Source organism: Ceratotherium simum, chromosome 21 (genome assembly GCF_057802395.1).
Source record: "Ceratotherium simum simum isolate JZ-2026a chromosome 21, ASM5780239v1, whole genome shotgun sequence".
Taxonomy (NCBI): domain Eukaryota; kingdom Metazoa; phylum Chordata; class Mammalia; order Perissodactyla; family Rhinocerotidae; genus Ceratotherium; species Ceratotherium simum.
The window spans coordinates 25706517-25729676 of NC_141920.1; the positions used below are offsets into that span (position 1 = coordinate 25706517).

Sequence of the window (23160 nt, forward strand, 5' to 3'; positions counted from 1 at the left end):
AGATGATACTATACCTACTCTTTGCTCTCTACACTCTAGAAATGTCTTTTACCCAAAAGGGCTGTACAAATCTCTCCTACCCCCATCCCTGAACAGGTTACATCTGGACACAGGCTCCACAAGGAAAGGGAAAAGGAGGCTCAATTTCCGTAGGAAATGCCTAAAGTTATGCCTTGGCATTTACACTTCCTGGCCCAGTCTTCTGCTCACTGGCACGGATTGGTGTTAACTCCCTTTTGTAGCACTCCTATCCCAATATCCCACCCTAGAGCTATTTCAGAAGGCGCTAAAGACCCCAAGCAGTATATATAAAAACTCCTGTCAGCTTAGACTAACCGTAAACACCTGCCTATTTACCTAATATTTTTGGGCAGAGGGGGCTTCTTTTCAGTGAATTAGAGAAGAGCTGAGTATAAGCTGGGAAATCTGTATCTTTTGTCCCATGAGAGAAAGAGACCCTTTTCTCCTCAATCCTCCCAGCCTGGAAGATGGCATGTTGCGACCAGCAGATGGCACTGTTTGCAAGGGAACCATAGGCTGGACCTGAGAATGATTCTGGGGAAGACCTTGCTCCTAGGATGGGCTTGCAGTAAGCTCCATGGAATTAATGGGGTCAAGTATGCACCATCCTAGTCTGTAAAGGAAGGGGGCTGAGATGGCACTGCTACTGATGGAGGAGCTGGTGCCAGCTTTGGAACTAGCCTGGAAAGGACAGACTCTTTTTTGTTACTCAGTTTGCCTTCACACTCAATCAACATTTATTAAGCAGTGAGGGACACAAGAGATTACCCATGAAAACACCTAACACACATGTCCACGTGCAGCAGGACATGCTCAACATATGTGGGTTCCCTTGGGCTCCCCATTCCTCACAGTTCTCTCTGACAATCCCTCTCCTATCTGGATGACAAGCCATTCAAAGGTTAATTCTTTGTCCAGCCATGGGTATACAAGAAGTTTGTGGGGCTCCTCTGTGGACATCATATAACTCTCTCCTGGTTGGTTCAGCTCAAAGCCAAGAAGTTTTGGCCCAGGGAGATGCCCCCTGCTTTGGCTGGAGGGAACTAACCAGGCCTGGGGTGTGGACCGAGATAGAAAGAAGAGAAGGGAGGATGATGGTTTAGAAATCTGTTGGTGATTGCTGGCTCTGCCACTGATCTGGCAGGGACATGACAGTTGGTAGGTTCCCTCAGACCTCTGCCAGGAGCCTGTAACACCACTGAGCAGGAAGCATTTGCTGAACACCTGTGCTATAGTGGGATCAGTACTTACTCCTTGGCTGGTGAGCAAAGTTCTTTGGGTTTGGCCCTACCTAGTCTTTTCTCTCATCACCTGGGGCTTGGGACAATGTACCCAAAAGGACTTTGCAAAATGTAAAGCTCTTTACAAGATCTAATAATTACTTTGACTAGTTGAACTTCTCTGTTAGTAGAATTTGCCATTTGTGGGCTCATTCTAGATGAGGGTCAAGGTCAGACTCGAGCACATTCTGAACGATGCCAAGGACAGGCAGCCAGAAGCCATGTCACATGAAGGTCAGTTTTCTGATCTGTAGAGAAAAGACTTGGGAAGCATATGCACGTGCCGCTCTGGGTGAGGAATCTGCAGAGCCAAAGAGAAATGTCCACCCGAAGCATGTTCCAGGCACTCAACCCTTGTACTCCCCATCTAAACAGCGCCCAATCTACTTTCAAGGCCTGCACACTCCTTGGAGGGCAGGCTGTGCTGCTGCTGTTTGTACTCCCTAAGCCTCAGGACATAGGTATCTGTGGGGGTATGGAAAAGCTTGAGTGTGTACACAGATGTCCATGAAGCTCCCCAAAGTGGGGGATGGAGTTGAGGGTAGGAAACGAAAAGGAAGTGTGCCTAGACTAGCTCACCTGTAACTACTAGGTTCAGGTACAGAAGCCCAGAGTCCAGAACTCGAGATTCAGACATGGTCTTCCAGGTTGTTATGGACATAACAATTTGTTAACTTCACTTATAAGCTTCAAATATTTAGACATATGATATGTAGGTTTCCATCTGTACTCTTCCTCTGCCCTGCAAATGTTAGAGGCAGGCCTGACAAGGCCTGGAGCACAGTAAGTGCTCAAGAAATGTTAGGGACGAAGTGGTAAGGACAATGTTCCAGAAAGTGGTGATGGTGAGAAGCCTTCTCACTTAAGGCTGTGGCCCTGCCTTAAGTGGAGAGAACCGCTGGGGGCTGAGGACCCTGGGACCTTTTTCTAGTCTCTGACCCAAACACTCACCTCCACAGACCAACCATCCCCAACTCAATCCTCCCCGTGTAATTCTTTCTTGGCTCTTCCAAGCTTCCCCCTAGCTTAGAGTGGGAGCCCTAGAAAATATTGACATCCTATTCAGCAGAAGCTGCTTGACTTGATAAACTATTTCCCCCCCCACCGGGCCAAGCTCCACCTCACAGATCAGCTGTGTAATTGAGAGCAAGGTGTCTGCAGTCCCCAGAGGCCCCATGCTTAGCAATGAGCTAAGGAGACATGGGCAGAGTGACTGACTGTTCTTGGTGGTGGGAGGAGGGGAAGTGGGGGAGGGGGAGAGAGAACCAGACTTGTTCCCAGAGACTTCTGCAATGTCCTATCAGCAGGGACCTTATGTGAGCACGGAGCTTCTATGCCCTCACTTTGAGGAACAGAGGGGAATGGGCTTGGCCAGGATGCCACAGCCAGTGAGTAGCAGGGCCAAGAACCCCATGGGTTCTCTGACTCTAAGTCCAAGGTTCTTATATTCCATTTTTCCTTTTGGGCTAGTGAAAGACAAGCCCGCAGGACAGTGAAGAGCTGGGCAGTGACAGTCTAGACAGAACAACATTTGAGAAAACTGAGGACTGGCTCCCAAGTAAGCATCTTCACCTTTACCTGCTAGAGAAACAACTGCTGCATAAAAGCTGGGCTCTTGGGGCCGGCCCCGTGGCGTGGCGGTTAAGTGCGCGCACTCCTGCTGGTGGCCCAGGCTCAGATCCCGGGAGCGCACCGAGGCACCACTTATCAGGCCATGCTATGGCGGCGTCCCACATGAAGTGGAGGAAGATGGGCATGGGCAGGGCCAGTCTTCCTCAGCAAAAACAGGAGGATTGGCATGGCTGTTAGCTCAGGGCTGATCTTCCTCACAAAAAAAAAAAAAAGCTGGGCCCTGAAGCTAATTAAAACCCACCAGGGATGCAGGCTTTGAAATGCAATTTACAGCTCAAAGAGATGGGCTTGCTTCCCCAGGCTAATAAGAACAGAGGAAATTGGGCAAAAACAAATAATTTCTCCCAGTTGAAACATTTCAGATGGAAGCTGTATTTTGGAAGACAAGAGCCAAGCCTCAACATGTGACGAAGTGACAGGGCCTTGTAAAGGTGGAAAAGCCCTAAAAGGCACCTCCACTCCTGAACTTTGCATAAATGAGACCCCTCAGAGGGCCATCACAATAAGAATAGCATATAATTATCGAGTGCTAAAGATGTGTCAGAGACTTTACATACCTCACCTTATTTGATCCTCCAAACAACCCTATGGGGAGGTATTTTAGATAGGGAACCGGAGGCTCACAGAGGCAAAGTAACTAGTTAATAGAGCACAGCCGAAACTGAAACCCAGGTCTGTTTGACTCCAAAAATCTATGAATACAGATGCCTTGGGTACTGATTCCCACAGTGAGAATATGTCACCCTGAACCAGTCACACTCTCTCCTTGGTCGTCGTGCTTTCCCCGTTTCTACTACAATGCCTCACATTTGCACAGAATTTTAGTGAACAAAGCCGGTTTACATCCTTGATTCTGACATTGTTAGTCCCATTTTATACTTGAAAAAGCTGAGGATCAGCAAAGATAAGTGATTTACTTAAGGTCATCCAGCTAGCGATGTGGGTAGCTAGGGGACTTGAATCCAGGATTCTTGTTCGACATTCTACATGCCACTGTCTCAACAACTGTCCTAAACCTCCGATTCAGCCATGTCACACCCTCCCAATCTTGCCTATTAGGATCAAGTCTAGTCTTCAGCCTGACCTCTGAGAAACTCAGCCTTTGGAACATTCACTCCCCCAACTGTGTAAATCCTCCCAGCACTGGATCTCTTCTTCTTGAAATGCTCATTTCAAAAGAGGAGCTGCTGCTCTTGGTCCTGATGCTGCCCCAGTGCTATTTAGAGCCTCTGTCTGGACCGGGCCTGCTGGACATCTCTGGCCTTATTCTCCAGCCGGGGGGGGGGGGGGGGGGGTTTACACCAGCCTGTGGCCAGACCTCTGCCCTTAGATAACCCTGGGGACATCTGGGTGGTTTTGAAGGAAAATAGCTATCAGTGATGGGGAGGCTATTTCCCAAGAAAGCCAAGCATTTAGACTGATCAGTGCCCAGGGCCTGCTTGGTCCAGAGGCTCCTGCTTACTAGGCGGCCAGGGATGACAGAACATCTATTAATCTCATTAAACTCGCCAGGCCCCGGCTCATTAGCATTGCCCAAATGATCATTACTGGCCAGACAGGACTAATTTCCCAAGGAGTGCTCTTTAGTTCCTGACCATTCCCACTCCCCTGAGAAACCCCAGTTCCCAGCATGCTGAACACTGAGGGCTCCTGGGATGGGTAAGAGTGTAAGGGGTACAGGCTACATGCCCAGGAGGCTTGGCCCCTGGCTCTGCTGTTCCTAGTCATGTGATCTGCAACAAGTCATGTAATTTTTCTGAGCCTTATCATCTTTATTCTGAAAACATCAGATCTAATATAAAAATCAAACAGGGTAATCAATATGAAAGCGTTCTGTTGCATCTGCAACATACTATAAAAAAATAGGGGATTATACCTATTTCTATTATTACCCAACTCCTATCCCCTTCACTCATTGAACAAATATTTCTTGAGTATTATCCTCTGTGCTGGCACTGTGGAGATGTTGGGAAATAGTGCTCATGGGCCTTGTCCTCTATTGGCTTTTTAAGAAAGCCCTCTCTCCAGGAACCTGTTTCCCAAAAACAAAGGAAAAATGCACATGAAATAGCAGAAAGAGCACAGGCTCTGGAGTCAGATAGGAGTGAGTTCCAATCCCAGCCCTACCACTTATGAGATGTAACCCTGGACATGTCCCTTGACCTCACCGGGCCTCAGACTCCTCAACTGCAAAATGCAAACTATACCAACCTCCCAGGATTAGGGTAAGGGTTAGAGATAATGGGTGTCAAGTGCCCAGTATGCTGGCTGGGAACAGTAGGTATTTACGTAAGAAACTCAAATGCCCCATACCCTATGAAAACAGATTAATCTAGCCTGGCACTCTAGATCCTACACATTCCAGCCCTGATGTTCTTTACCCATCTTGTCTCCTAGCGCTCCCCACTTCACCAAAGAATAAGGGAGTCAGGGTAGGGGGACTGTGCATGCTCTCTCCCTTGTTCTAGTATCTATAGGAACCAAATACAGAAACTTCATAAAGGTGCCCACTTCCCCATGCCTGTCAAATCTCTACTGTATGGGACTGGGAGAAGAAAGAACACTGGGTGGGAGGAGTTCCAGGCCTTGCTGAGGCACTGACTCTCCCCTCAGCTATACTATAGGTCTCTGGTCCTATACTATAACATTGGTATCGGCATCTAGTAGGCCTTGAGGGGAGACTCCAAAGCAGAAACAGAAAGCAGAGCTGAGGCCTCAGTCATCTCTCCACACAGTGTGGTCGGGGTACATACGCCACCGTCACTGCATCTTGTACCCTAACTCTATCCCTGACTGTGACTAAGGCTAAGGCTTAGCATTTGTGACAGGCAACACTTATAGCTATGGGGGGAAAGGCAAAAAGGGGTGGGTAGGTGCAACCTTGGGCCAACAATCTCCAACACCGAGTTAGAGTTAGGGACCTACAAATGATTGTCAATCTCTTTATTTTTGCCAAAATTAGTCATCCAAACACCTACCTACCAATTCAATCATAATTATGGATATCCAAATACTCACTGGGTTAACTATGGGCCAGATGTTAATTAACAAATGAATCTTTCATTCATTCATTCATCCAGCAACTGGTCTGGTACCTGACCTCAAGGAACTCCCAGTCCAGCAGGCGACATTCACCATGGCCACAAAGCACACATGCCCTGGGCTGGAGTCCACTGCCTGAGAAGCAGCCCAAGCAAAGCAGTCTGGGCTATCAGAGAAGGGGTACGAACATTATAGAAGGCTCTACTAAAAGAGAGCATGTGTAAGACGAATTCTCATTGGGTGGTGACATAGGGAGGGGCTACGCCCGGCAGGAGGAACTGCAGGAACAATGTATAAAACATGCCGCTTCTCCTCTTTGCTCCCCCTATTCTGCCCTTCCTCTTGCAAGTATACGCAGGGTAGGGCTGGAAACAAAAGTTTGAAATAGGAGAATTTCTTCAGTGCTGTCTCCTCTTACCTTGATAGTTGCATACTAATTATTGTCATGAAGGAGAACAAAAAGGGAACACACAATTTAATATTTGGCAACTTTATACCAGGCACTGTGCTGGAAGTCTTATAGGCATAATCTCTCATAATCCTGATCACAACCTAATGAAATAAGCAGTAGTATCATCTTCATTCTACAGATGAAGAAACTGAGGCCCAGAGAGAGCTTAAATAATTTGTCCACAGTTACATTAAGGCGGCATGATTAGGACAAAAAGACCCCAAGCTTCTCTGGTTCTAAATCCTGTGCTCTTCCCACTCCACTAGATTGCTCCTACTGACACTCTCCCCAGTAGGAACACTGGTCCTGGCTTTGCTGCTGATGTGCCACATGACCTTGGGTTTTGGAGCATGTGACCACAAAGGGCCCTTCCAGGATTAATCGTCTGATTATAACAATCATTACCAACGCTTACTGAGCACTTATTACGTGCCAGGAACTGCTATAAGTCTTGTGCTATGAGGTGGATGATGGTATGTACTGTGCCCATTTCATAGACGAGGAAACTAAGGGTTGGAACTTAGTCCTACACAAGCCAAGAAATGGCAGAGCTAAGACCAGTCTGTCTGAGACCAGAGCTGGTGCTCTTCACCTTGGCCCAGAATGGCTTTGTGCTAAGTGTGCCCTGTACCAGCCAGGTGGGCAGCTTCTAACACTTTCTGATCCTTTGGGCATAAACTCATGGGGCCTTGCTGAGGGCATACTCTTAAGTCCAAAAGCCAATAAGCACTTGCTGTGAGTCTGGGGGAAGGCCCCCACTCCTTCCCACGACTTAAGGGGCCGGCTCCTCACAGTGATAATGTGGCAAGCGTACTCACTACTTGCTGTTGGTTGATTATAGCTATTCTCTTCTGTAAATGAAGTTTAAAAGTCATCAAAGGTTTGTCAGCTGTGACATATAAGCCTCTTTCCCACAGGGAAGTCAGGCAATGACAAATGCCCCTCTCGTTCTGCCATCCATTACGAGTTGGAAGGTGCCATGTTCCAATTACTGGAGACCCCGATGGAGCTCACGGAAAACCCTGCTCCAGGCTGCAGCCATTACTCAGGCCTGGCAGGACTGCCAGCAAAGCTGCCCTAGGCCCAGGCCCCACTGGGTAAGAGCATCTGACTCTGTAAGCCAGCGCCTTCCACTCCTTATTTGTGTTATCCCTGGTGGGTTTATCCTAGACACATTTCACAAATGAGTAAAAATATAGGCACCATGTGGGCTGTCTCAAAGTACCCAGGATCAAGACTGCCTAAGACAAACACACATGAGGAAATAAGGTCATGCTGCCAGGTCGAGTAAGTAGGGAATATGATGCTCAGGAAGGAGCAAAGAGTATAAAGTACCTGGAATGTTCAGAGAAAGTAGAGACTGAAAGGATGCTTAGAGATCATCTAGTGTAATCGATTGCCTCAGTACTCAATACCCATTATATGCCAAGCCCTGTCCAGCTAAATGCTGGGGAACCAAAGATGAATAAAACATAGTCCCTGCCACTGTGAGGGTAGATGAGATAATTAAGGTCTAAAGAAGTGACTTGCCCAAGGTCACAAAATAAATTAGGGCCAGTGATGGAATGAGAAAGCAGCTACTTCTCTCTGAAGTAGAGAAAGGGGAGTAACAGGGAGCCCTCCTGTGTGCCAGGGTCTTTATGCAGAACATGGCATAGTAGTTAAGTGTGCCAGCTCCCATTCAAATCCCATCTACACACTTACTACAGGTTTGACTTCTGGCAAGTCTCTGAACCTATCCAAGTCTCAGAAAAATAGGGATGATAAAACTTATTTCAGAGTTGTGGTGAGGATTAAATACGGCAACACATATACAATGCACAGTGGCAGGCACATATTAAGTATCCCAAAATACTATTTATCATCACGTAATTCCCAAAACAACAATTTGAGGTAGGTATTATTAATCTCATTTTACAAACAAAAAGACTGAAGCTCTTTTTCACTTTGTCACACTAAATAAGCCAGTACTTCTCAAAACTTCTCAAGGACTAGTTTTTTGTCGGTTTTGTTTTTTAACCTTCTAATCCATTAACGACAAATACATTTGCAAAATATAATAAAAATGTCAAATTACTATAAAAGTTTCTAAGCACTTAACGCTCAATTTCTATGCTTTGCACAAACCAGCAACAATTTGCGAAATGGCATCCATTCAATGGGCTACACTTTGAGTAGCACAGTTCTAAGCCACTCTCACCCATCCCTGTCAACCTCGATAAAACCAAAGCAAACAAAGAATAGAGTTTATTTCGTTTCTTTCAAGCCCTTTAGCCTGATTTCTTTCAGACTTTGCTGTCAGACTAACTTACAAAAACTATCCTAATCTTTTTCCTTTTTGCTTCTCTCAAGAAAGAGAGAAGAGGGTAAGGAGGCCAAGGACGAGGTGATTTATCTCGGTCATGTGCTCTAGGTCATGCTGTATCCTGAAAGGGAAGATGATCTAGGCTTATTGGGGACTCAACAACCTTCCTGAGGCCTGGGGGTCTGAGAAGAGGGTACACTCCTGAAGAAGCTAGTATTCCTGGACCCTCTCTCCCCATAGTAGAGGATGTGAGGAAACCAGCCAGGGAGGGGAGGCATGCTATATCTTTTCTTTTTGGTATTTCTAATTTTCAGTCCTGTATCATGGCTATTTACACAGCAGTCTTCTTTCTCCTTTTAGGGAGTTTCTTGAGAGCAAGATGGACATCAGATTCATTCTTGAACGCCACCGTACACCCAAGACTGTGACTGGCTGGGGCAGATGAACAGCTCTTAATCAGTGTGCCAAGACACAACAAACAGTGTACCTTGAATCTTCCAAGTGCATGGCCAAATTTTCATCAGCGTACAAAACCTTTTTGTTCTAACTGAGCTTACATGGTGCTATCTTTAAGCACAACCCAGAGCTGAGTGGGTCATATGACATGGTGTAGAGAGGGGTACAACCTGCTGCTGTGAGTAGGGCCTTCCATCAAGCAGGAGCCAAAGCCTGAATGTTTACTCCCATGTGAAAGGCCATGTAACATGGGCAAGACAGTAACCTCTAAAGTTAAAATGCCTTCCATTCTGCCACTGAACTAGCTGTGTGACATAACCTTCGGGAAGTGTCTTAAGTTCTTCATGCTTCAGTGTATCTCACCCGTAAAATGAGGATAGCAATACATATCTCTAGGGTTGCTGGAAGATAAAATAATTTAATTCACGTGTTTAGAACAGTGTCTGGCACATTAGAAAAGTATGCAAATATTAGCTACTGCTGCTGCTATTACTACTGTTATTGTTTGAACCTGCAAGAACTTTACCTTGTGAGTATGAAAGGGAAAGTGGCGAGTTTCTGTATATTAACCTAGAGCTGAATTGTGATCAAGGAAAGAATACTATCACTGTACATGCAATGAAGTCTCTTCAAGTGTGTGGCCAAAATTCTAGCGTTTGGAAATGTGCCTTGAACGTAAAACGAATCACAGCAGTAGGCACTCATTAAGTGTTGAATGGATAAATAAGTGAGTATCTAAAGTAAAGGACCGGGCCGGCCCCGTGGCTTAGCGGTTAAGTGCGCGCACTCCGCTGCTGGCGGCCCAGGTTCGGATCCCGGGCACGCACCAACGCACCGCTTCTCTGGCCATGCTGAGGCCGCGTCCCACATACAGCAACTAGAAGGACATGCAGCTATGACCTACAACTATCCACTGGGGCTTTGGGGGGAAAATAAATAAATAAATAAAATTATAAAGTAAAGGACCCCCAGAGAATACAACTTGAGAAGGGGGCAGGAAAAGGCCCTTAAGTGAAGGCTCCCAGAAAGGCCCCTTTGTACCTTGAGGACCCAGAAGGCAGACTGGGCTCCCCTTACGGGCAACAGGGCCTCAAGGGCTGATATCCCAAGAAACATCTGCTTGCTCACTGTTCTGTGTCTCTGATGGAACCTCCACATTCTGTGGCTACTCTATGCTGAATAAGGGTGCAGAAGGCTGTGCCATGGTAGTGCACACATCCTCATTTTCCAGCCCGTATTAGAGGAAGTGAGGGACTCTCTGAGGAACACAGAGAGGGAGGCCTAAACCCTCCCACAAGAGGCCTCGCTCTAAGTTAAAACACTAAGAGGGGATTATTAGCTTTGGATTCCTGCTTGCTTGTGGAGCCCTGGGTCCTGAATCTCAACTCTACTAGCTGTGTGTACTTGGGAAGGCACTTCATTTCTCTGAGGTTCGAGGTTTCCCATCTGTGAAATGGGGATGAAAATCCCTGCCCTGCCCACTTGCAGTGCAGGTTGTTGTGAGGGTCAAAGGAGATATGGGAGTTACTGTCACCTGAGATGTGCTACATAACTGTGGACAGGAATATTCCCTGGGATGGACAGCTGCTGCAGGTCTTCCTAGACAGAGGCACCTAGGCAGGAAGCCAGTCGGCTGGAAGTAGAGGGTGGATGGTGCATAACTTGCCACTGCAGTCAAGCACTGTGCCCCTGAGGTGTAAGGGCCGTTGATTAAAATCCTTTCATGTGGAATCAATATTTTCCTCATTACGACAATCCTTGAAAACACCGAGTACCACCCCTCACAGCCCCACAAAAGCTTGATCCTGCAGACAGCATATATATATATATGTATATATGTATATTTAATTTCTCACATTCAGACAGGAGAAGGGAAGAAAGCTGACCTCTGTCCAGAGTGCTGATCTAAATATAACTTAGGGATCTAAGCATCATTCCACGGCGCCATATGTTTGGCCCAAAGGGGACCACTGAGAATGACACCACAGTCATAGCCACTCTGCCATTGTCCTTCTGGTTACAATGTTAACTCCACAAACATTACTAAGCATCTGCCTCTTCAGTGATCAAGCAAGTGTGTCCCTGCCACCTCCTGTTTAAGACCCTTCAGCGGCTTCCTACTTCCTACCACCAAAAACCAAGTCCAACTCCTTTAATGTGGCTTACAAGCCCCTTCAAGAGTTAAGGCTACCAAATCTATACACAACAATCCTCTGAGGGGTTATAAGTCACACTCACTTTACAGATGAGTAAACCCTAGTGCAGAGAGGCAAAGCCAGTTGACCAAGGTCACAAAGTGAGCAAGTCAATATGAACTGGGTTCTTCCTGAAGGGCTGGGAATCAGACTCCAAAGTATAGACTTTAGTTCGAAACAACCTTTTCTTTGACTAGTCTATATGAGGCAGGTATGCGGATGGAGCATTGTATGGCTCAGGCGAACCCTTCCTTTCAAGGAGCTGCTTAAACACTGTCCCTTGTTGGAGGCTGCCAATCTGACCTCTCTCACTCCCACAGTTGCAGCATCATTAATAAACTTGGCATAGTGACCAAAATGTTCATTTTCATGTAATATGGTACACATTTGCATATCTAAGTTCAAGAGGCCCCACCACCCCAAGCATCAAATAAAAGCCAACCAATGAACCACTACAACTTAGCAAAAAAAGTCAGACCCCAAGAAAACTAGCATAACACACCCAACACCTAATGAGCTTCTAAACTAGTCAATTCAACCAATCATGACAGCAGCAGCCATGGTATCTATAGTCTTTTCCCCCGTTATCATCTTAGAAAGAATTAACTCTCTCTGGCCCCCTTTCCCCTCAAAAAGAGACAGTAGTCTAGACAAGTTTCTACACTGGAATAGCTGGTAAAAAAAAAAAAAAAATTTTCCCAAAGCTTTAATAGATGTCTCAGCAGCAGGAGTAAGAGTATGGGCTTTGGACAGAGACAGACCAGGGTTTAAATCCAGGATCAACCACTTACTTCATAGTTGTGTGACCGTGGACAAGTCATTAAATTCCCCGAGCCAATGTTCACTACTAGGCATATACTTCTCCCCACCTCCACCATAGTGAATCATTCCAACTCACATACTGTACCAAGCCTCCTGATTTGGCCACCTACATATTTTTAGAATGTAGCCTTCTTTCTCCATTCTTATTACTACTCTTCAAATTCATCCTCCACAGTCAGTAGAATAATATCGCCACATCACTCCTTTGCTTAAGACTGAAATTAAGGTTTTGCTTTGTTATTTCAAAATTCTTAGCCACTAATTTGAGTATTTGTACTATTTAGTGTGTCTATTTCTTGAAATTACCATAAGAAACCCCCTAAACCCCCACTCTTCTATAGAACGTAACTACTGTTAGCATCTCGGTATACTTCCTTTCACTGTTTTTTCTTGTGCATTATATTTGGATTACATAGTTAGATCATTCATTCAATTCTGTAGCATAATTTTTTTCAATTAACATTATAACATGTTATAACATATTTGTCCTTATTGCTGCAGATCAATCAGCACCATTTTTTATAACTAATAGTTTTAACTAATTTTTAATAACTTAGTTTTTAATAACTCATAGTTTCCCCCTGAGTGGATTTATCATAGTTTAGACTGGTCATAGTTTAGGTGGTCATTTAGGTTTTTTCCGATTTCTCATTATTATATATAATAGCGTCTTAGGGAAAGTTTTTTCTATATATTACTTATTTCCTTAGGACAGATTCCTAGAAGTGGAATTACTGCGTCAAAAATGTATGAACATTTTTATGGCTCTGGAGATACACCGCCTAATTGCTTTCCAAAAGTGCTATACCAATTTACACTGCTGTCACCAACCAATGCTGCTTTCATGGCAACCTCACCAGAATCAAGTATTATCATATTGTGTGTGTGTAGGGGTGGGGGTGTTCAGCAGTAGAGGAAAAGCAAATCTTCATCGTTGTTTTCATGTATATGTGAAGATAATAGTCTCCAATGTTTGTTTACTCATTTTTGAGTCTACACAGTTTTGATGTCACAAAAAAGGTATTGTAGGTTCCTAGATGGAAGAATAACATGCTGCTGGGCTGGCCCCGTAGCTTAGTGGTTAAGTGCGCACGCTCCGCTGCTGGCGACCCGGGTTCAGAACCCCGGGCGCGCACCAACGCACCGCTTCTCCGGCCATGCTGAGGTGGCGTCCCACATACAGCAACTAGAAGGATGTGCAACTATGACATACAACTATCCACTGGCGCTTTGGGGAAAATAAATAAACAAATTAATTAAAAAAAAAAAAGAATAACATGCTGAAAAATTTATTTACTCATTTATCAAAAAATCATTTATTTTAAGAAAAAGTCATTTATTGAGCACCTACTACCACGAGACACTGTACAAAGTATGCAAGAGAAGAAAGTACAATCCCTGCCCCAGGGGAATTCACAGTCCAGTGATGGAGATCTCAGGAAAACCAGAACCTATGTTTCATCTTGATGAAACAAGGAACTGCTATGACAGGAATACTTGGGAACCCAGAGGCATGTCACTTAGCAAAGAGAAAGGAGAGGAGGGAGTCAGAGAAGAGGAATCACCAAGAAGTTCTGCTCTTGTCCAGAGGGATGAGCTGAAGTTAGCCCATATACAGACAAGAGAGAGAACATTTAGGAAAGAGGAAACAGCATGAGCAAAGTTATGGAAGCTGGACAGAGCTGCCATATTTAAAGAATAATCATATATATTGTGGTTTGGCTAGATTGGAGGGTCTAAGACTGGATGTTACAGGAGATGACAGCAGAGAGCCTGGCAGAGGCCAGATCAGAAATGGCCTTGTGGGCCGTTGAAGAGCCTGGACTTCATGGGAGTCATGACCGAGTCCTATACCATATGCAGGACAGTGCTCATTAAGGAGGCACTCACGTCCTACAGCTCTTGCGAGTCTGAACCACACAAGTCAATGCCTGATCAGAGCATCCCGCCTGTGTTGACTCCTTTTTGTCTTGTGTTAGTCTTCTCTTGCCAAGCAGCACAGAACTTTTCGGACATTTTTCACATCACCTAGAACATTGCTAGGCGCATGGCAGGAGCTCCAATAATGTTCATGGATAGATTAATTGGAGGTACCTCATGCAATAATACATACACTCACGAAGCCCCTGTGGCCCTGGCATGACCCCTGCCAGTCTCAGCAGATGCTCAGTCACTGCCTCTCTTGGCAGGTGTCCTGCCTCAGAAAGCTACCTCCCCCTTCTTGCTCATTCTGCCAAATAAAAAAAATGTGCCTGAGTACAAGAAGCTATAAAGTATGTGATAGCTAGGGAGCACATCGGGTGGCCAGGGGGGAGGCCTGAGGGACATAAATCCTTCTCCATAGTACATCCCTCAAGCCAAGGACTCCCTCGGCCCTATCGGCACTTTTGGAACCCACCACCTCCCCCCCATAAAAATAAAATGGGTTTTTCCAATTGAGCATGTTAAAAGTCTCCTTTGAGCAGCTACTGACCTTCTCTAAGGTTTCACTACTTTCTACATTAATAACAGCTGCTGTAATGACAACAAGGATATTAATAGGATGATTATTTCAATAATTAATATAATAGCAAGTCATTCTTGTCCTGCTAGTTGTGGTATGAGCCATGGGCAGTGGGGTCTGATGTGCTGTCTAGGATCCATCTGAGGAGACTATATTAAAACGATCTGTTTCTGTGCCATCTCCCCTCCTAGAGTGACTGTGAATTCCTGGATGGCAGGGACCACAGTCTATTTCATCTCAGCATCCCCCCTGCCTTTCAGGACAGAGCCTGGCCCAGAGTGGGTGCTCAGGAAGTAAGTGCTAAACAGAACTCCATGTACCACTGCCCCTGACCCCTTCCCCATCCATGCTTTCTTTTTCTTTTCTTTTTTTTTTTTTTTTAATTTATCTTTATCATGCTTTCTAAGAAACAAAAAGCAGGCTGTACAGATAACAAAGCCAGGACAGACTTGGGAGAGAAAGGAAGAAGGCATCTTTGCAGGGCAGCCTAATCCACTCCAGCCTTTAGGAAAGCCTGTTTTGTAATATAACAAATGATCACTACGATTTATTAATTGCTTATTATGTGGTAGATGCATTGTTAAGTATTTTACTTCTCATTCTTACAACAACCCTTTGAGGTAAAAATTACATCCAGGTCACAATGGCCCTTTCTGAGGCCCTTTAGGAGAATGACTCTGGAGTCAGACTACCTGGGTTCAAATCCCAGCTCTGCCATTATCAGCTATATGATCCTGGGTAAACGACTTAACCTCTCTGTGCCTTAGTTTTCTCATTTGTAAAATGGCAATAATATTACAGCCTCTTCCTCATAAGGTGGTTGTAAGAATTCAATAAGATAATGCACCAGCAAGTTAAGTATTCAGGAATTTTCTAAATGAAAATATTATTACTATTGGCCCCATTTAATAAATGGCTCCAAATATCACACTCTTAACATTGAGGAAGGTTAAGAGAGAGATTGCTTCATCAGTAAAGCAGGAGCAGAAGGAATTTCTGATTTGGCGATGGAGGCTGGGGCCAGAAGGAGTTTTCAGAGCACAAATCCATTGATGTGATGCCCCTGATGAAAACTCTTCAGGAAAGCCTTTGTCTCTCATCCCCCAGGCAGATCCTGTCACTCCCTCCTCTGGACCCCAACATCCTCTACAAACCTCTGCCACAGCAACATTGGCTGCATTTTTGTATTCACATATCTGTCTCTCTCCAATAGACTCTGAACTGCTTAAAGGCAGAGGCTCTTATCCATCTTTGCAATCCCAGCCTCCAGCACTGCCCTGGCAACCAGTAGATGCTCAGTGAATTTCTGCTAATGAACAGGTGAAAGAATCCTAGGTGGGTGCTGTTTCAGTACAGTCACACGTCGCTTAACAATGGGGATATGTTCTAAGAAATGCATTGTTAGGCAATATCGTCATCGTGCAAACATCATAGGTATACTTACACAAACCTAGATGGCACGGCCTATGACATAGCTAGAGCACATGGTACTCATCTTATAGGACCACCATTGTACATGTGCTCCGCCACTGACCAAAATGTCCGTTATACAGCACATGACTGTAAATTGTTTCCCAGTGTTCCTGATGTGGCAACTCCTTACAAGTGAACTGTATAGCTGGTGTCCATGAGATGAGTCCAAGTTCCTCACCCTTCAGTAGGGCAGAAGAACAGGCAAGACAGTGATGAGAGAGAAAACAAAAGACGGACAGAGCACAAAGCTGGGGACCACTGGTGTCTGTGGTTCAGTAGACTACAGGAAGCAGAGGCTCAAAAGACGTTGATCCTGCAGCCCAGAGATTGCTGAATCTGGGCTTTCTGTAGTGGGGAAGATGTACAAGGTCCTCACCAAGCAGAGAGCAACAAAGGCTACAAACACTGCCATCCTTGTCAGCAATCAACACAGCAAGGGAGACTCAGCTCTCCCTCTCTGAATTATCTGGTGATCCTGAGATGAACCCAACCACTGGGCCCTACCACGCTGGCTTAATGGAAAGAACACTGACAAAGAGTTCGAAGACCTAAAGTTCATCCCTGAGAATGTACTAACTTTTCAATTAATAAATATTTCTTGAGCATCTACTATACGTCAGACTTGCACCAGGCACCCGTAACACAATAATGAACATATCACTAATTTGCTGTCAGACTTTGGACAAGTCACTATCCCTTCTCTAAGCCTTAGTATCCTCATATGACACATGGAAGATAACCACTATGTCACAGGACTATTTTGAGTATCAGATGTGTTTTTGAAAAGTCTACTGTACAACTTTGCTAATATAAAGGTGATATTTTTACTAGATTTGAACTAGAAGGCTTAGTAAAATGCAAGGATAGCCCCCACCAAATGCCAAGGACACCTCCCTCTGGGTCTGGACAGAAATCCGGCAGCAGATTCCTACCCACTGAATTCCATGGTGGAGATGGTGAGGGAGGAGTAGAAATTTGACACATTCTCTTCAAACCCCTCTCAAGATCTTTTCCATAGTTATTGGTGTCAGAATGCTCATCACTGGGAACTGCACTGTGGGTCTCTTGGATGAGCCCCTGGATGCAACCGAAACTTCTCAAAGCAAGAAGAGACTTAAAACTTTGTGGGTTACAGGCACCCTTCCAGACACTGAGCTAATTACCCGACCCCTGGTCCTTCAACTGTCTGGAAACATTTGGTGGCCATTAAGCCTGTTGTTTCCTCATTTTCCTGCTTACTGGCATAAAAACATCAAAACAGAAAGCTTGACGCTCTAACAATGCTCTCTGATTAGTGGTTTGCAGAATCCTCCCTCTGCAATTTTATGATTTGCTGGCTAGAAGAGGAAGAACGGTGGAGTACAAATAGTGGTGTGGCCCAAGAGGGAGCCAGGCAACCTGAACTTTAAACTTGGTTCTACCATGGATTAGCTCTATAAACTTGGTTACAGACCTTAGTTGCATCATCCAGAAAATGGAGAAACTGGATCAGATCAGTGTTGCAGGAACACTTCCATGCAAGACCAGTGTTCCTCAAGATATTAATGAGAGTTCCTCAGAAAAGGGGCTCCAAGGTCAAATAAAAATAGGAAACTTTGCATCCTTCATTCCCCCCCACCCACACACCCCAAGAATCACATGCACACTAAGGCTCTGAGAAGTCAGCAGTAAAGAAATGTACTTCACATTATTCGATCTGACTTGTCCCAGATTATTAACATCTCGTCTGAGGAAGACACACCTCCAGGATCCCTATCAGCTCTAACCCACTGTGATTTGTATCAGAAGTACTTAGCCCAATGCCTGGAGTGCCCTTTTTTCCCTCTAATCCAGTTCTCTTAACCCAGTGAGGCACTTAAACAATACTCTGGTTAACAGGCATTTATTACATGCAGTTCACTTTACTGTAGTGAGAGTACTAATTTTCAAAGACTCAGAATACAAGACACTTAAAACACTGAGATGGGAAACTTGCAGCTCCTAATACCTTGTCTTTACTGTGCTGGCATTTCCCATAATTATAACATTTAATCCTTAGACAACCATAAGAGGTAAATATTGTTTCCTCCTATTACAGAGAAGGAAACTGAGGCTTGGAGAGGCTAAGTAACTTGCCCAAGGTTATGCAGCTAGAAAATGGTGAGCACCAGATTTCAAACCCAGGATTACGTGTCTCTCAAGTCTTGGTTCTGTTTGGGGCTCTGTCACCATAATTATCAGATGGTCACTAACCTTCCCTGGTCTCAACTGTCAAGTGGGAATAGTAATCCTTGTGTTGCTTCCCTCACAGAGTTGCTCTAAGACTCAAAGGCAGTAACAGGTATGAAAGGGCTCTGTAACGTACAAAGATATGAATGTGAGGGACATTTGAAACCTTGCGAATAAATGTTGACATTTCCTTTCGTGATTTATAAGGTACTTAAGATTCCTGCAGGCTTCTCATCATGGAAGTCAACTGTCCTTATCCCCGTTACCTCCCTAAATAGTGCTCCTTAAAATTTTCCAGTTAGGATTTTGGATAAACAGGGAACATGTCAATTTCTCAGTATTGATTACTCTTTGGACTATTTGTCAGAGTCACACTAAGCAGAAGTCTCCTTAAGGAGTCAGAAGTAAAAACAGCAGCAGAGTGGGTGGGAGCCTGGTGAGAGGCCTGTAGATAGAAGAGATGCCAGATTGGCTGTGGGGCAAGACTCCTTAACCCCACCTTAGAACATGCCTGGGAAATAGGTCCAAGGGTCATTTGGGACAGCAGATCCTAGAAGCCTTTGTATGAAATCCATCTAGGAGACCAACCAGTATGTGTGCATATGGCGGGAGGGGAGGACAAGGGGAGGTGATGGGAGCAGGGTTGGCCAGCTTCACTTTTTCTGGGATAGAAAATATTTTGGCGAGGACCTAGGCATAGAAACAGCAGTAGATAGGTGTAGGACTCTCAAGCCATCCTCTAGCCGTGCCTGGGATCACACCCTCATGACTCACATTGCTGTGGCCATCTGCTCCCTCCAGCTTCTGAGAGACTAAGGCCAAAAACAACAGGAGAGCATTCTTGGAACCAGGACTTGGCTGGCGACAGAGAAGTAAATAACAAAAGTCCCTACTCTTAACGAAGGCACTGCACCAAGATTGTCTGAGCCTAACCAGAGGCTCTCTTGTATAGCAAAGTCTCAGGCTCACGGGGTATATTCAAGAATTGTGTGAACTGAATGAATCAAAGGAGCCTACATTCTACAACCTAGGGGTGCCTATTTGGTGTCAGGAGCTTTGGAGTCCAGCCCTCATTCTGGCATGAATAATTCAGTGACTCTGAGCAAATTTCTTAACTTCTGTGGACCTCAGTTTACCCACTTGTAAAGCAGTCTCTGTCTACCCCACCAGTTGCTATGTGTAGCCAATGAGATAACCGTTGAGACAGCACTCTGTAAATGGCATGAGATGGAATAGTAGGAGCTGATGGAGCACTGGGGCACATGGTCTTAAAAGTTCAGAGCCCAGTCTGGGGAATAATTGAAATAAGACCCCTTTCTTTCTCCCCAGCCAACTTGGGTCTCCTTTTCTCACAATGGAGGTGTTCTTTGCATTTTCAGTGAAGTGAGAGGGAAATTTGCCAGTCAAGTAGGGGACAGAAAGGTTGCCATTTTTCTACTTTTCAAAGTTTGTTTGGATCCACTGTACTGCAAAACAGAGCACGAGATTTGGATATATAATCCTAGCTTTTGTTTTTTTTTTTTTTAATTTTATTTATTTATTTTTTCCCCCCAAAGCCCCAGTAGATAGTTCTATGTCATAGCTGCACATCATTCTAGTTACCGTATGTGGGACACGGCCTCAGCATGGCCAGAGAAGCAGTGCGTCGGTGCGCGCCCGGGATCTGAACCCGGGCCACCAGTAGTGGAGTGCACACACTTAACCGCTAAGCCACGGGGCCGGTAAGCTTTTGTTAATCGAAAGCTATAAGACCATGAACAAGCCTCAACCTGAGTCTTAGTTTCCTCACCCGTAAATTGGGGGGAAATTTCCTAGGCCGTAAGATTGTAGTTAAGATTCAATTAATTAATGATGGATGGGCCGGCCCCGTGGCTTAGCGGTTAAGTGAGCGCACTCCGCTGCTGGCGACCTGGGTTCGGATCCCAGGCGCGCACCGACGCACCGCTTCTCCGGCCATGCTGAGGCCGCGTCCCACATACAGCAACTAGAAGGATGTGCAGCTATGACATACAACTATCTACTGGGGCTTTGGCGGGGGGGGGGGGGGGGATAAATAAATAAAATCTTTAAAAAAAAAGATGGAAAAGTGTTTTGTAACCCACAAAATGCCACACAAATACCAGTGATTACAAAGCTGTCTTCCCATCAGCTCATGAGCTACACAGGACAGTGGTTATCACCACCTGACAGGTAAGATAATCAAAGCCCAGAGAAAATACTGATGGTAACACACAGCTCAACTCTGACTTCCTCCAGAGGTTAATTATTCCTTTGATTTATTATAGGAGTTGTTTACTAGTGTGTTTGCCTTATTAAACTGACAGATCTCTGAGGGAGGAAACTACATACATCTTATGCATTTTTGTACCCCAATGCCCAGCATGGCACACCTAAAGGATGTTAAATGAATATTACCTGAATGATGACTAACATATCAGTAGCAGAAACACATCTAGAACCTAGGACTCCTAATACCAGTCTAGGATTCTTGTAACCACAGAGAAAGTGGCCTAAACATCACAGAGTTGACTCATCTTAACTTCTCATCTCTTCCCCAATCCCTCCACTCTAGCAAGATTCAACTTTCCATTCCTGGAAAGTCTCTGGGCCTTTGTAGGCGCTGATCCCTCAGCCTTGAACACTCCTCATCTTCTTTGCCAAGCTAATTCCTATTTACTCTCAGATGTGGAGGCCTTTTTAATTTCCCCTAATATCGGGTCAGGTATTCTCTCTCTCCTTATGTCTGTTTTGTTTATCACAGAATCCTGGCACACAGAATGTGTCAAAAGTATCTGCTGAAGGTTGAATGAATAAAACATTGGATCTAGAAATCCAAAGGTGATACAGGGGGAAAAATTCCTGGCCTGGAAGTTAGGAGGCCTGATTCTAATTTTAGCTCTACCACAACTGTGTGTGGTGATCTTCGGCAAGCCCCAGTCCTTCTGAGGATCATCCATAAAAGATTTATCATCTATGAATGATCTCAAAAGGTCCTTTCATGGAATACTATTCAGCCACAAGAAACGATGAAATCCAGCCATTTGTGACAACAGGATGGACCTTGAGGGTATTATGCTAAGTGAAATAAGTCAGAGGGAGAAAGTCAAATGCCGTATGATCTCACTCATAAGTAGAAGATAAAAACAACAAACAATCACATAGACACAGAGACCAGATTGGTGGTTACCAGAGAGGAAGCGGGGAGGGAGGAGGGCGAAAGGGATGATTACGGCACAAGTGTATGGTGGTGGATTGTAATTAGTCTTTGGGTGCTGAACATGACGTAATCTACACAGAAATTGAAATATAATGATGTACACCTGAAATTTATATAATGCTATAAACCAGTTACTAAAATAAAAAAAAATTAATAATAAAAAAAAAGGTCCTTTCAGTACTGACAGTATATGAGACTTAGACTCTTGCTAAGTCCTACGGGTGAAGAACTTCTGAAGCCAGCTGTGTGCTCCATAGTATGAGAAGCCCAACATCCCCACCACATGAGCAGCACCAGGCACATCGGACTCTGCTGTCAGCAGCCTCACAGCCCATTGGTTTACTTAATTCCTCCTGATGAAGTGCCAAGAATAAATCGTAAGTGAGCAGCAGAGCATTTTAATGAGTCCAGAGCCTAATGAATCTTTTCCTTCCTGTGTCAATTAGAATTTCAAAGCTAGGATCCCCAAGGACCAATTTACTGGGAACACAGAGAAGCCTTTTGTTCATCAGCTGCTACCTGCCTTGGCCCCGTATGTCTGCTATGTAACAATCCTGCTTACTCAGATATGCCACCTGGTGAGACAGAGACTGGCCTGGGAGGCTCCTTCTTAGTCAACATTTCTGAGGCCTGAACTTGAAGAAGGAAAGGAGGGGTCCAGGGCGTTTCTAAGGGGGGGTGGGGAGGTGGTAAGAGAATCAGAGCAGCTTTGACTTTATTGCCACCTCCTAAGGAACTGGCGTTCAAAGAGCTAATAGCAACAGACCAACTTGCCATTCACCCAACTAAGTATCAGGTATTGTGTGACACCTGTTTACCTAAGGTATTTTGAACCCTCACAACAACCCCAAAAGCAGGTATTAACAACACTATTTTACAGACAGGGAAACTGAGGCTCTGAGAGATAAAGTAAGAATTAGTCTAAGGAACACAATTAGTAATTAGGAGGCAGGGATTTGAACTCAAGTCCTTGCAATTCCAAAGACTGGGCTCTTCCTATCAAACCATAGCAGTCTTGTCCAGATGCTGACACAGGGCCAGCAGCTGATGTCCTGAATGGCACAGATGGCTGTGGGCAGCCACAACCATGTTGGACACTTGCCACCAACACTGTCTTTTGTCCAGGTACAAGCAAGGGTGGCTGTGCACTACTGGTCCTTCCACTCAACGGAGATGCCAATCCCCTTTATCCCCAGAACATAATCCAAATAAAATCACCATCAATACTACCCCAGGATGCTACCCTAGAAATCTTTTGATTTGTTTAATTTCTGAGGAGTTGCCAGTCCTTAATCTAATGGTTCCCAGGCATCCAGTTCTCTGTCTCCCATCCTGTCCTCTCCAAGCCACACAGGGCCGACCCAAGTGCTGCTGCTCTGTCATCAACAGAGGCACTTTCCAAGGTGAGCAGGTAAGCAAGTCAGGTTTCCAAATGGTTCTGGAATGGAATTTTAGAGCTCTGATGGGAAAAACACTTGAGGGAGGTCAAGAGGCTTACCCAAGTTTACATAGCTAGAAAACAGCAACAACTGGAACATAGGTATATACTGAATCC

The 23160-nt window shown here is 45.0% G+C and overlaps 1 protein-coding gene across 6 annotated transcripts in view; it reads right to left on the reverse strand.

Annotated features, from left to right (window-relative positions):
- RALY (RALY heterogeneous nuclear ribonucleoprotein) overlaps nucleotides 1-23160 on the reverse strand; it is a 77477-nt gene that overhangs the window by 9902 nt on the left and 44415 nt on the right. The window lies entirely within an intron of this gene.